The sequence below is a fragment of the Sus scrofa genome, chromosome 6, assembly GCF_054392235.1.
Source record: "Sus scrofa isolate SSC_HxYL_T2T_F1_AM1 chromosome 6, Sscrofa_HxYL_maternal_Yorkshire_Landrace_v2.0, whole genome shotgun sequence".
NCBI classification, from domain to species: Eukaryota; Metazoa; Chordata; class Mammalia; order Artiodactyla; family Suidae; genus Sus; species Sus scrofa.
The window spans coordinates 90,329,111-90,341,616 of NC_139388.1; the positions used below are offsets into that span (position 1 = coordinate 90,329,111).

At 39.5% G+C, this 12,506-nt stretch overlaps 1 protein-coding gene across 50 annotated transcripts in view; it reads left to right on the forward strand.

The window, feature by feature from the left end:
- The window catches only part of EPB41 (erythrocyte membrane protein band 4.1), a 189,554-nt gene that overhangs the window by 29,377 nt on the left and 147,671 nt on the right, over positions 1-12,506 (forward strand). The window lies entirely within an intron of this gene.

Here is a 12,506-nt window from a genome sequence, read left to right on the forward strand (position 1 = left end):
TTAACAACAGTAAAGCATAGGATTGTTTTGAATTGGTTAAATTTAAGCCTGTGACCTGCCAGTGCAACAGAAATGTATGCTTTTAGTTATTTATGAATATGTAGGACTATGCCCAGGTTCAGTTATGATTGCCATTCAGCTGTTATATAATGCTTACATAAATTGAGTAACCGTATTAGAATCATTTTAACACAATGCGATCTTAATAGTATGTCTTAAAGAGTACATCAACTTCTAAGGAAATGCTGTTTTAATTTATATGTCAGGCATGTATTTCAATTAACTATTTTGCAATTCTACATATATTCAAGTGAAGTGTTTCACCTTGATAATACACTCGGTACAGATTTTTGAAATTCATTCTGCCATCCCACCCCCGCTAGTTTTGACCATATGGACACAGGCAGAACTGTCAGGAGCTCCAAGGATTTAAGCCCTCAAATTTTACCTGCCAACCATTTCAGCATGCAGTAAGGATGCATGGAAGGCAGCTTAAAGTGAAGGCTGCTTCTTTTTTTTTTTTGCTACCACCCACTTTCAGTTTCTTGTCCTTTTATCATTTTTAATGATTCAGAGAATCTACGCTGTTGCTAACTTACTACCTGCAGAGTCCTGTGAATCTTAATGGTATTATATAATTATATAAACCTTTTGCGTGGTATCATATGATGTTGTATATATGTCCTCCTACACGTATGTCTTTAGAGTAATTTCTTTCCATCTGGTGTTGGAAATGAGCTCTTTGTGAGGTTATTTTTAAATCTTCAAGCTTTCTGGCATCCTCAACACTTGAAATAGCACAATTGCTTTTGAAAGCAAGAAAATCCACATCGTATATTTAGTGTTTTTTTCCAGTGAAGATGTAAATAGTATTTTATTTAAAAAATCATATCCTGCGTTCCAGATGAGCAAAACATGTGTTTTATGTTTGGATAGTCTCCAGATAATTTTGTTAGTAAGAAATAATCAGTCACTTGTTGCCAAGTAGGTAAAAATCTTTAAAGGAGACGTATTTAAGGGAAAGGATGCCAAGAATAAGAGACCTGTTAGAAGAAAGAGATTTCAAAGATCTTTTATTTTCTGAAAGTTTATTGGTATCCTCTTCTGCACTCTTGCAGCATTTATTTGTTACATTCCAAATTTGTCATGTTATTTTATATCGTGCATAAAACTGGTGTTTCCCAATAAGATTGTCAGCTTCTGAGGTCAGATGGTCAATATCATGTCTTTCATTGCCCTCCCCAACTCTCCCAAACAGATATTGCTTAGTACAGTAGCAAGATACATAATATAGGGGACACACTAGAAGTGTAGTGAGAATGCAAATTCCAGGATAATTAAGATTTAAGACATGGGTTATAAATCTGACTGCTTCTCATTGCCTCTCTGTATGTGTGTGTATCATATTTTCTTGGAAATTAAGCTGCAGATATCATGACAGTTTACTCCTAAAATACTTCAGGATGCATCTCCTAAGAATAAAGACATTATTCTATGTAATTACAATACCATTGTCATACCTAAGCAAATTAACAATATTTACATAATACCAACCAATATCAAGTCCATATTTTAAAAAGGTTGATATCATCTACTCAGCAAGATTCATCCAATAATTCTTTTTTTTCCAGATGCTGTTTTTGTTGACTTCTCTTTGTAAGCTGTATTCTCTCAGAATTGTTAATGAGCACTGGTTAACAAGAAATATTTCGTAGGAGTTCCCGTCATGGTGCAACACAAACGAATCTGACTAGGAACCATGAGGTTTCGGGTTCGATCCCAGGCCTTGCTCAGTGGGTTAAGGATCCGGTGTTGCCATGAGCTGTGCTGTAGGTCGAAGGCGCAGCTCAGATCCTGTGTTGCTGTGGCTGTGTTATAGGCAGGCAGCTGTAGCTCTGATTAGCCCCCTACCGTGGAAACCTCCATATGCCTCGGGTGCAGCCCTAAAAAGAAAAAAAAAAAAAAAAAGAGAGATGTTTAATAGTTAAACATCTTCGGTGTTTCGTGAAGTTGAAAAGGCTAGCATTGGGGTGCATGATTGCATAATGATCACAGCATCATATTTAAATAAATATCTTAAAAGAATATATTGGGTGACCAAATGGCAAGGTGTTTTTTTTTTTAATTTTGTTTTTAGATGCTTATTATGTCTGCTGTGCATTTTTATTATGTATGCAGCCTTTAAGACGGCTTCAGTGATCCCTGCCTCCTGGTGTGCATGCCTTTGTGTAAGCCCTTCCCTTTGAGTGTGCCCTGGACCCAGTGACTTACTTCTTTTTTTTTTTTTTCTATTTCTCAATGAATTTTATTACATTTATAGTTGTACAACAGTCATCACACCCCCCAGTGACTTACTTCTAATCAGTAGAATACAGCATGAGAGGTGGGATGTCACTTCCAAGATTAGGTTACAAAAGGCTGTGGTTTCTGTCTTGGACACACACATCTTGGGTCCTCTCTGGCTCTCTTCCTGTCACTCGGATTGCCAGCTGCTATATCCTAAGAACATTCAGGCAGCCCATGGAGAGGCCCACATGGTGAGAAACCAAGTCTCCCAGTAACTACTATGAAAGTGAGCTTGGAAGCAGATTCTTCAGGCAGAGTGGAGCTGTGAGAGGAGTGTAAACCTGGATGAGAGCTTGACTGCAATTTCATGAGAGACCCTGAGCCAAAGGCACCCAGCGAAGCCACGCTTGAATTTTTGACCCACAGAGACAGATAATAAATGCTTGTTGTCTTAAGCCACTAAGTTTGGGAGGTAATTTGTTGTATGACAACAGACGACTAATACATCTACCATTTATTAATTTAATAAATATTTATTGATTATCTGCTATTTACTGGGCACTGTCCTAAGTGCACTGGGACATAACAGTGAATAAAATAGATTAGGGATGTCTGTTGTGGAGCTGACATTTCAGTGGGAGAGGACAAATGATAAAGTATACAAATCAGGGATAAAATAGAAGATTTTAGTGAGGGTCAGGGAGAGCAGATTAAGGGGACAAAGAGTAAGAGAAGTGGGATGAGTATTTTAGGTAGAGTGATCAGAGACAACCTCTCTGATAAGGTGACTTTTGGGTAGAGTCCTGAATGATATCTGGAGAAGAACATTCCAGGCAGAACAGCATGTACAAAGGTTAAGCATGTTTGATGTGTTTAAGAAGCATGGAGTAAACCAGCATGGCAGGAGCAAGGTGGTCTAGGAGAAAATGGTAGGAGCTGAGTTCAGAGAGGTTGCAGGTAGGAGGAGCAGTTCCTTTGGTACTCCTAAGCAGTTCCTAGTTGGCTTATGCTGTAGACTTTGCATTTTCCTCTGAGATGGGAATTCTTGGGAGGATTTGAACAGAGAAATGGCATGATCATTCAATAATATGTATTAATTGATTACCCACAGTGAGCAAGACCTTGTGGGTATATGTGATTACAGAAATATAGGAGTTCCCATGGTGGTGCAGTGGTTAATGAATCCGACTAGGAACCATGAGGTTGTGGGTTCGATCCCTGGCCTTGCTCAGTGGGTTGAGGATCCGGCGTTGCCGTGAGCTGTGGTGTAGGTCGCAGATGCGGCTTGGATCCTGAGTTGCTGTGGTTCTGGCGTAGGCTGTTGGCTACATACAGCTCTGATTAAACCCCTAGCCTGGGAACCTCCATATGCCGCAGGAGCGGCCCTAGAAAAGGCAAAAAGACAAAAAAAAAAAAAAAAAAAAAAAAGACATGACCCCTCACCTAGGAAAGTTTAGTGATCTAGTATTAGTAGAAATGCCTGGGCATGCATAAAAAACTTAGGAATAGGGGTCCTGTGTCATGGAAAGACATGTAATCCAGGAAGAGTACAGAGTATAACCTGGGTTAACATTCTGGCTCTTCTACTTAGTTTAGCACAGTTCAGCCACAATTTATGAGTTGGTGTTATATGCTTGGTAAAATAATGCTAGTGTTTTATTGATGACTTATGAGCTATGCTCAGGGCTGTGTGCTTTATAGGTCTGACATAGGTGTTGAAAAGCAGGCTCCAGGGTTTAAACTCTAGTTTCTCTCCTTAGCTGGTAGTGCCCTTGGGCAAGTTACTTAACTTCTGTACCTCCATTTACTAATTGCATAACATGTGGATGATCAAAAATACTTACTTTTAAGGCTGTTATGATGATAAAATGAGTTATTATATGTGAGATATTTAGAGCAGTGTCTGGCACCAGATAAATGTTAGCCGTTATTTTTACATTTAAGCCTCACCACAACCCTATGAAGTAGGTGTGATTTCATTCCATTTTACATTTTTTTTTTTTTTGGTCTTTTTTTTCCTTTTCTAGGGCTGCTTTCTGGGGCACATGGAGGTTCCCAGGCTAGGGGTCGAATCGGAGCTGTAACCACTGGCCTATGCTAGAGCCACAGCAATGCCAGATTCGAGCCGCATCTATGACCTACACCACAGCTCATGGCAACCCACTGAGCAGACCAGGGATCTAACCCGCAACCTCGTGGTTCCTAGTTGGATTCGTTAACCACTGTGCCACGACGGGAACTCCCCATTTTACATTTTAAGTAGCAGGTTAAAAGTTAAGCAAAGTGTCCAAAGTTGTACAAAGTTTACTTTTCTATAAAATGAGGATAATACCCACATAACACAGAATACATAATAATAACAGAAATAAACCTTGCAGTGTGCCTGGCATATACAGATACTCAACTAATGTTAGTTCCCTTTTCCCTTTGATAAAATCTGATCTTCTGAAGATGGGGGAAAAAAATAAACTTTGATTAAGGAGAAGAATATTTTTGTATCTTGACCCACACGTTTTTTTCCTACTTAAATTGGGCATCTATGTGTCTGCATGATTATGATATATAAATAAATATTATATAGCTCTATAGAAATATATATGGTGTTGTCCACCTTTGGATTGATTCAGACTTACACTGTAACATTTTTAAGGCTGTGTGCCTGTATTCTAAAGACTCATTTCACAGCAACTCTGGTTTCATAGCTTCATTTCCGGGTTGGTAGGACAGGATCATGTGGTTGATGTCCCCATTGTTGCTTTTATCTTTTACAGCAGATGTGAAAGTAAACATACGAGGTTGAAAAACAGGAAGGGGTTTGGCTGATGTTCGTTGGGAGGGTATTTTTGCAGGGGAACTTGTACCCAAGCCACCTGAAATCTGAAGCGTCTTGAATCTTCCTGGCTTAGCAGATATACAAAAAGATAGTATACTTTATTGTCATAAAGTAAATAAAGCAGATGATTTTGCAGTTTAATGAAGTCATGAATTTGCATATATTTTTACATTTAACCATACTGGAGAAGTGAGTGTGTTCCTCTTATTGTTTGGAACAGAAAATTGATGTATAACATCATAATCACCTCCATTCTGGGTTCTTTTTACCTGTGGAATACTTTTTCAATAAGGAAATGTAGAGTTTTGTTGTTGTTGGGTGTCTTTTTTTTTTTTTTTTTTTTTTTTTGTTGTTGTTGCTGTTGTTGCTATTTCTTGGGCCGCTCCCACGGCATATGGAGGTTCCCAGGCTAGGGGTTGAATCGGAGCTGTAGCCACCGGCCTACGCCAGAGCCACAGCAACGCGGGATCCGAGCCGCGTCTGCGACCTACACCACAGCTCACGGCAACGCCTGATCGTTAACCCACTGAGCAAGGGCAAGGACCGAACCCGCACCCTCATGGTTCCTAGTCGGATTCGTTAACCACTGCACCACGACGGGAACTCCGGGTGTCTGTTTTAAATAACATCACATTTGAACTTCTTCAAAAGTCAAACTTTAAGTCAGCATTTTTCCACTAGGCTCTTATCTTTGTTCCTGAGGAAGGGAATTAACACATATTAAATGTGAGCTATATAGCAGGAACTACTCTTCATATATGCTAACTTGGTGCATATACTAAATTTAAATATTTCCAACTTTGACGTTTAATCCACAATGAGTTTTTATTGCTTTGGAGAAATCCCTCCCTCTTTCCCATCTTTTCCTCCTTCCCTTTCCCTCCCTCCCTTTCTTCCTTCTCCTCTTAAATGATTCTCTCCCATACTTTTGCTGAACAGTTTTCTATTAATAGTTTTTTGAAGGCAGTGTGATGTGACAGCCAGTAACAATATGGATTTTAGAATCAGACCTGGATTTACAGTAAGATTGTTTTAGATAGGAGAAAACTGCTTTCTATCTTAGTAAATAAAGGATTCTCCAGAGTTGACTTTAGAAGGAGATTCTGCACATGGGATGGAACAATCGGAGCTCCCAGCAAGGATGTTTGTTCCCAAAGACTCACCTTTCCCTGCGGAATCCCTTGCTGACCTCACAGAGTGTTGCTTTCTCTTTAATTTTCTGTCCCAGAGGTGAGTCTTCTCTTAATACTCCCGTAGTTCACAGCTGAGACCAGGCTGGAACATTTAGTACTTTACTAAAGCTAGGAGATAGCAAAGAGAAATCAGCACGGAGTTAACTAGAATGCTTCAATATAGTCTGGCGCACAAGATGAAACTATAATTTATGGTCTTCTTTTGTGTTGCCTCCCCTCTTAACCACGACACGCATAACTGCCTTCCAGTGGCAGAAGCCATTTCTGCTACCACATCTACCTAGCAGTGCCTACTGCATGTACAGTTTGCTCTAAACCCAGAGGAGAAGGCCTAAAAAAAGGGGGTTCTCTATTTTGCCAGCCTCTGGTTATATTTGGGAGAGGAGCCACTTCTTGCCTGTTATCAACACCCGGTCTATACAACTCTTAAGGGAGACCGCAGTTACCTATAAAATATCTAATTAGCATTCACAGAAAAAGACAAATAGTGGTGGGGGGGCGGTGGTGGTGGTTAGGATAGAAATGGGAGAGGGGCTTCCTTTTACCTGTTTACCCCAGAGTATATAATCTCTGATCATAGCTCAGTAATTTGATGTAAAATAGCTCTCCATAAATATTCCCTCTCCATTTCCTAATTCTTAACACAGTTTGTTTTTTGGCCATGCTCTTGGCATGCCGAAGTTCCTAGGCCACAGCACTGACAGTGCCAGATCTTTAACCTGCTGAGCTACCAGAAAACTCCTATTATTATTGTTCTCTAATTTTTTTAATTTATTTTTTTATTATTTTTTAAATTTTATGGCTACATCCATGGTCTATGGAAGTTCCCCAGCCAGGGATTGAATCCAAGCCTCAGCTTCAACCCTAGCCACAGCTGCAGCAATGCCAGTTGCTTCAACTCACTGTACCTGGCTGGGGATTGAACCTGTGCCTCTGCAGTGACCTTAGCCGCTGCAGTTGGATTCCTAAACCACTGCACCACAGTAGGAGCTCCCTACTGTTACTGTTTTAAATGACATTTCTTAAAAATTATTTCTCATTTAGATTTCTCTTCTACTTTATTTTGTATCATCTAGAAAAGCAGGTGTCAAAAATGATAAATCATTAGTTTTCATCAGAGACAAGGTTCTATGTGAAAATTATGACCAAGACAGACCGATTTTACTTTAGTGTATAAAAAAGTAACTCTTCACACTTTGAGAAACTCTGTCTTTTTCTCTGTGTTTCATCTTCTATTTTCCTAAGATTTTATCTGCTGTTAGAGATTCTACTACTACCTGAAGCAGTCGGCTCTAAGATCTGTATTTTTCAATCTTGATACCCATGTTCCATTTCTTTTTTTTCACTCTCTGCAGGATAACTCCATTTGGATATCTTATGTCATCACCTCTCTCAACTAATCTATCCAGTATTCTTATTCTCTCCTGGTCACTGTATTGGAAATCAAAATTTCAGACATGAACAAGGCGCAATTCCTACCCTCAAAGAAACTGCCAGTCAAAGTGGGAATAGCTCTCTAAGGAGATATGCATAGGATGTATATATACATATTTTTGTCTTTTCTAGGGCCGCTGCTGCGGCATATGGAGGTTCCCAGGCTAGGGGTTGAATTGGAGCTGTAGCCACTGGCCTACGCCAGAGCCACAGCAAAGCCATATCGGAGCCGCGTCTTTGACCTACATCATAGCTCATGGCAACTCCGGATCCTTAACCCACAGCAAGGCCAGTGATTGAACCCGCAACCTCATGGTTCCTAGTCGGATTCATTAACCACTGAGCCACTATGGGAACTCCTATGCACAGGATATTATGGGATTACAGAGAAGAAAAACCAAGGAAGAAAAGAAAATTCTACTAGGGCCGAGAGAAGGCTTTAGAAGTGACTCTGAGTAGATTCTTGAAGGACACATGAGAATTAGCCTTTCCAGTTGTAAAGATGTGTGTATGAAGAGTTTTTTTCAGAGAGGGGAACTGTAAGTGCAAAGGGGTGAAAAGGAGAAGCATGTTAGGAGAACTTTGAGTAAGTCTGCCCCAGAGTACATCTTGTGAAGAGAAAGGAAGTAGTGAGAAATCAGTTCGTGAAGAATCATGAATGCCATTATTAAGGGACTTAAACTGTGCTGAAACATTTGGTGAGCCATGAGCAGATTATATTATTGAAAGAATATTCCGGTGGCTCTCTGGAGGATGAATGGGAGAGGACTAAAATCGGAGGCAGGAAGCTCCCGTGTTAAACCAGAACAAAGATTATCGTGGCCCAGGCAGTGACAGTGGAAAGGATAAGATAAGAGATATTTGGGAGTTAGGTTAAAGTTCATTTGAGGATGCACTAATTGTGTGAAGTGAGGCCAAGGACACCAGGTTTTTTTTGTTTGAAGGACAGGGCTTAATGATTAGGTGTGCTTGTTATGTTACCTTACCGTTCTGCACGTCTCTGTAATTTCTTGTTTAATTTCTATCTTCCCCGCTAGATAGTGAGGCTGTGAAGACAAGGACCATATCTGTTTTACTAATTTAAAAATATTTAGTGACCAGTTTACTGCCTGCCACTTTGTGTGAATGAATGAATGAGGAAATGAACGGTACTGCCATTGACCATTATAGTTAAACAGAGGAGGGGGATGTTTGAGGGAGAGATGCGCAAGGGAAGATATTCAGTAGGCATTTCTAAGGCCAGCCTCATTTTCCCAGTCCTGTCTTTGCTGTTTCATAGTTTGTGTTTTTTTGGTTTTGATTTGTTTTTATAATGGCAACAGTATTTTTCCCTTCCCCAGACTTGAAACCTTGGTTTAATATTTCACTTCTTTATATCCTTCACCCATCATATTCTCTTTGTCATCATGTTCTGTCATATCTTTCATTTTATTTATTTTGTCTTTTTTTTTTTTTTTTTAGGTCTGCACCCACGGCATATGGAGGTTCCTAGGCTAGGGGTCGAATCAGAGCTGTAGCCATTGACCTGTGCCACAGACACAGCAACATAGAATCTGAGCCACATTTGTGACCTGCACACCACCACAGCTCACAGCAGTGTTAGATTCTTAACCCACTGAACGAGACCAGGGATTGAACCTGTGTCCTCATGGATACTAGTCAGATTCGTTTCTGTTAAGCCACAATGGGATCTCCTCTTTGATTTTACTGTGTCTTGGATTTGTCCTTTTGTTTGCATTCTTGCTGATACGCTAAGTCAGATCAAGGCTAAATCGTGTTAACTTTTTTTTAGGGCTGTACCTACTGCATACGGAAGTTCCCAGGCTAGGGGTTGAATTGGAGCTGTAGCTGCTGGCCTATGTCACAACCACAGCCAGATCTGAGCTGTGTCTGCGACCTACACCACAGCTCATGGCAACGCCGGATCCTTAACCCACTGAGCAAGGCCAGGGATCAAACCCGCATCCTCATGGATACTAGTTGGGTTTGTTTCTGCTGAGCCACGATGGGAACTCCCATTAACTTATTATTATTATTATTGTTTTATTGTTGTTGATTTACAGTGTTCCGTCAGTTTCTGCTGTACAGCAAAGTGACCCAGTTGTACATATATACTTTCTTTTTCTCACATTGTTCTCCAACATGTTCCACTGTACAGCATGGGGACCAAGTTACACATACATGTATACATAATTTTTCTTCCCATTGTTGTATTGCGATGTAAGTATCTAGACATAGTTCTCAATGAAGTGATTAGATATAGTTCCCTGTGCTATGCAGCAGGATCTCATTGCTTATCCACTTCAGATGCTATAGTTTGCTGTACTAACCCCAAACTCTCAGTCCATCCCACTCCCTCCCCCTTGGCAAGGTCTGTTCTCCATGTCCATGAGTTTGTTTCTTTTCTGTAGATAGGTTCATTTGTGACATGTGTTAGATTCCAGATATAAGTGATATCATATGGTATTTGTCTTTCTCTTTCTGACTTACTTCACTTAGTATGAGAGTCTCTAGTTCCATCCATGTTACTACAAATGGCATTATTTTTTTATGGCTGAGTAGTATTCCATTGTGTATATGTACCACATCTTCTTAATCCTTTCATCTGTCGATGGACATTTAGGTTGTTTCAATGTCTTGGCTATTGTGAATAGTACTGCAGTGAACATAGGGGTGAGTGTGTCTTTTTGAATGGAAGTTTTGTCTGGATTATATGCCCAGGAGTGGGATTGCTGGATCATATGGTAGTTCTGTATTTAGTTTTCTGAGGTACCTCCATGCTGTTTTCCATAGTGGTTGTACCAATTTACATTCCTACCAACAGTGTAGGAGGGTTCCCTTTTCTCCACACCCTCTCCAGCATTTATTTGTAGATTACTAATGATGGCCATTCTGACCTGTATGACTTGGTGTACCTCATTGTAGTTTTGATTTGCTTTTCTCTAATAATGAGTGATATTGAGCATTTTTTCATGTGCCTATTGGGCATCCATAAGTCTTCTTTGGAGAAATGTCTAATCAGGTCTTCTGCCCATTTTTCAATTGGGTTGTTCGTTTTTTTGCTGTTGAGTTTTATGTGTTGTTTGTATATTTTGGAGTTTAAGCCCTTGTTGGTTGCATCATTTGAAACTATTTTCTCCCATTCCATAAATTGTCTTTTTGCGTTTTTTTTTTTTTTTTTTTTTTTTTTTTACTTTTTTGTTTTAATAGTAAAATTTTATTTTGAAGTTTTTTTTTTTTTTTTGGCCATGACTGGGAAGTTCCTGGGCTAGGGATCAATCCTGTACCACAGCAGTGACAATGCCAGACCCTTAACCCACTGAGCTATCAGGCAGGGAACTGCTGGAACAGTTTTAGATTTACAAGATTATTGTGAAGATTGTACAGAGTGTTATTGTGTACCCCACACCTAATTTCCCCTATTATTAATGTATTAGTATGGTACAGATGTTAAAATAATTTAACCAATATTGATACATTATTAGTAACTAAAGTCTATACTTCTACATTAATATTTCCTTGGTTTTCCCTAATCTTTCGGTTCCAGGATCTCATCCAAGACACCAGATTATATTTAGTAGCAGTGTCTCCTTAGGTTCCCCTTGGATTTCCAACTTTCCTTATTTTTGATGGTCTTGATGGTTTTGAGGATTACTGGTCAGATATTTTGTAAAATGTACCTCAAATGGGATTTGTTAGATATTTTTCTCATGATTAGATTTGGATAATGAGGTTTGGGGAGGAAATCACAGAAGAAAAGTGCTATTCTCATTGTATCCTAACAAGGGTATATGCTCTTAACATGACTTATCACTATTGATATTGACCTTGATTTTGACTTGAAGTAGTTGACTAGGTTTCTCCATGGTAAAATTTCTCCCCCTCTCCCCTTCTTTTCCATACTGTACTCTTTGAAAGGAAGTCACTATGCACAGCCCTCACTTAAGTGGTGGAGCATTCTGTTTCAGTTCCTTGAGGGCAAGGTACCTACCTCAGTTATTTGGAATTCTGTACCAGAGATTTGTCTGTTCTTTCCATTTATTTATTTATTCAACCATTTACTTATATCAATATGGATTTACACTGATATGGGTATTTATTTTATACTTCAGATTATAATTCAATGCTACTTTATTTTGTTGTTCAAATTGTTCTAGCTTTGGCCATAAGGCACTCTTTTAATTGACCTCTAAGGTTCCTTTGACATACCCTTATTAGTGTGCGTGTGTGTATGTGTGTGTATTTTAATACTTTTTTACTTTCTAGCACCACATGACGCTCCAGGCTTATCTTGTATAATTCCTGCCCCAGTCCTGGGATCAGTTATTTCTCCCAGGAGCCCTGCTCCTTTTATTGGAGACTAGTATTAGAAAGCAAGATCTGGGCATTAACTGTTTAGCTGATCTTTTGCACTTAGTCTTTTTCTTTTCCAGTTTATCCTGCCGTATTTATCTTCCTTAAATAGAGCTTCATTGAGTAGGTGATTTATTTCCTTAAGAGTTATTATAGTTCTCTACTGCTTATCTAATCAAATATATCCTTAGCTTAGCTTTCTTGGCCTCACCTAATTTACTTTTCTCATTTGTTAAATGGCTTTCTTTCTTTTTTTTTTTTTTCTTTTTTCTTTTGTTCTTTTAGGGCCACACCCACGGCATATGGAGGTTCCTAGGCTAGGGATCAATCAGAGCTGTTGCTGTCGGCTTACGCGGAGCCACAGCAATGCCAGATCCGAGCCTCGTCTGCAACCTACATCATAGCTC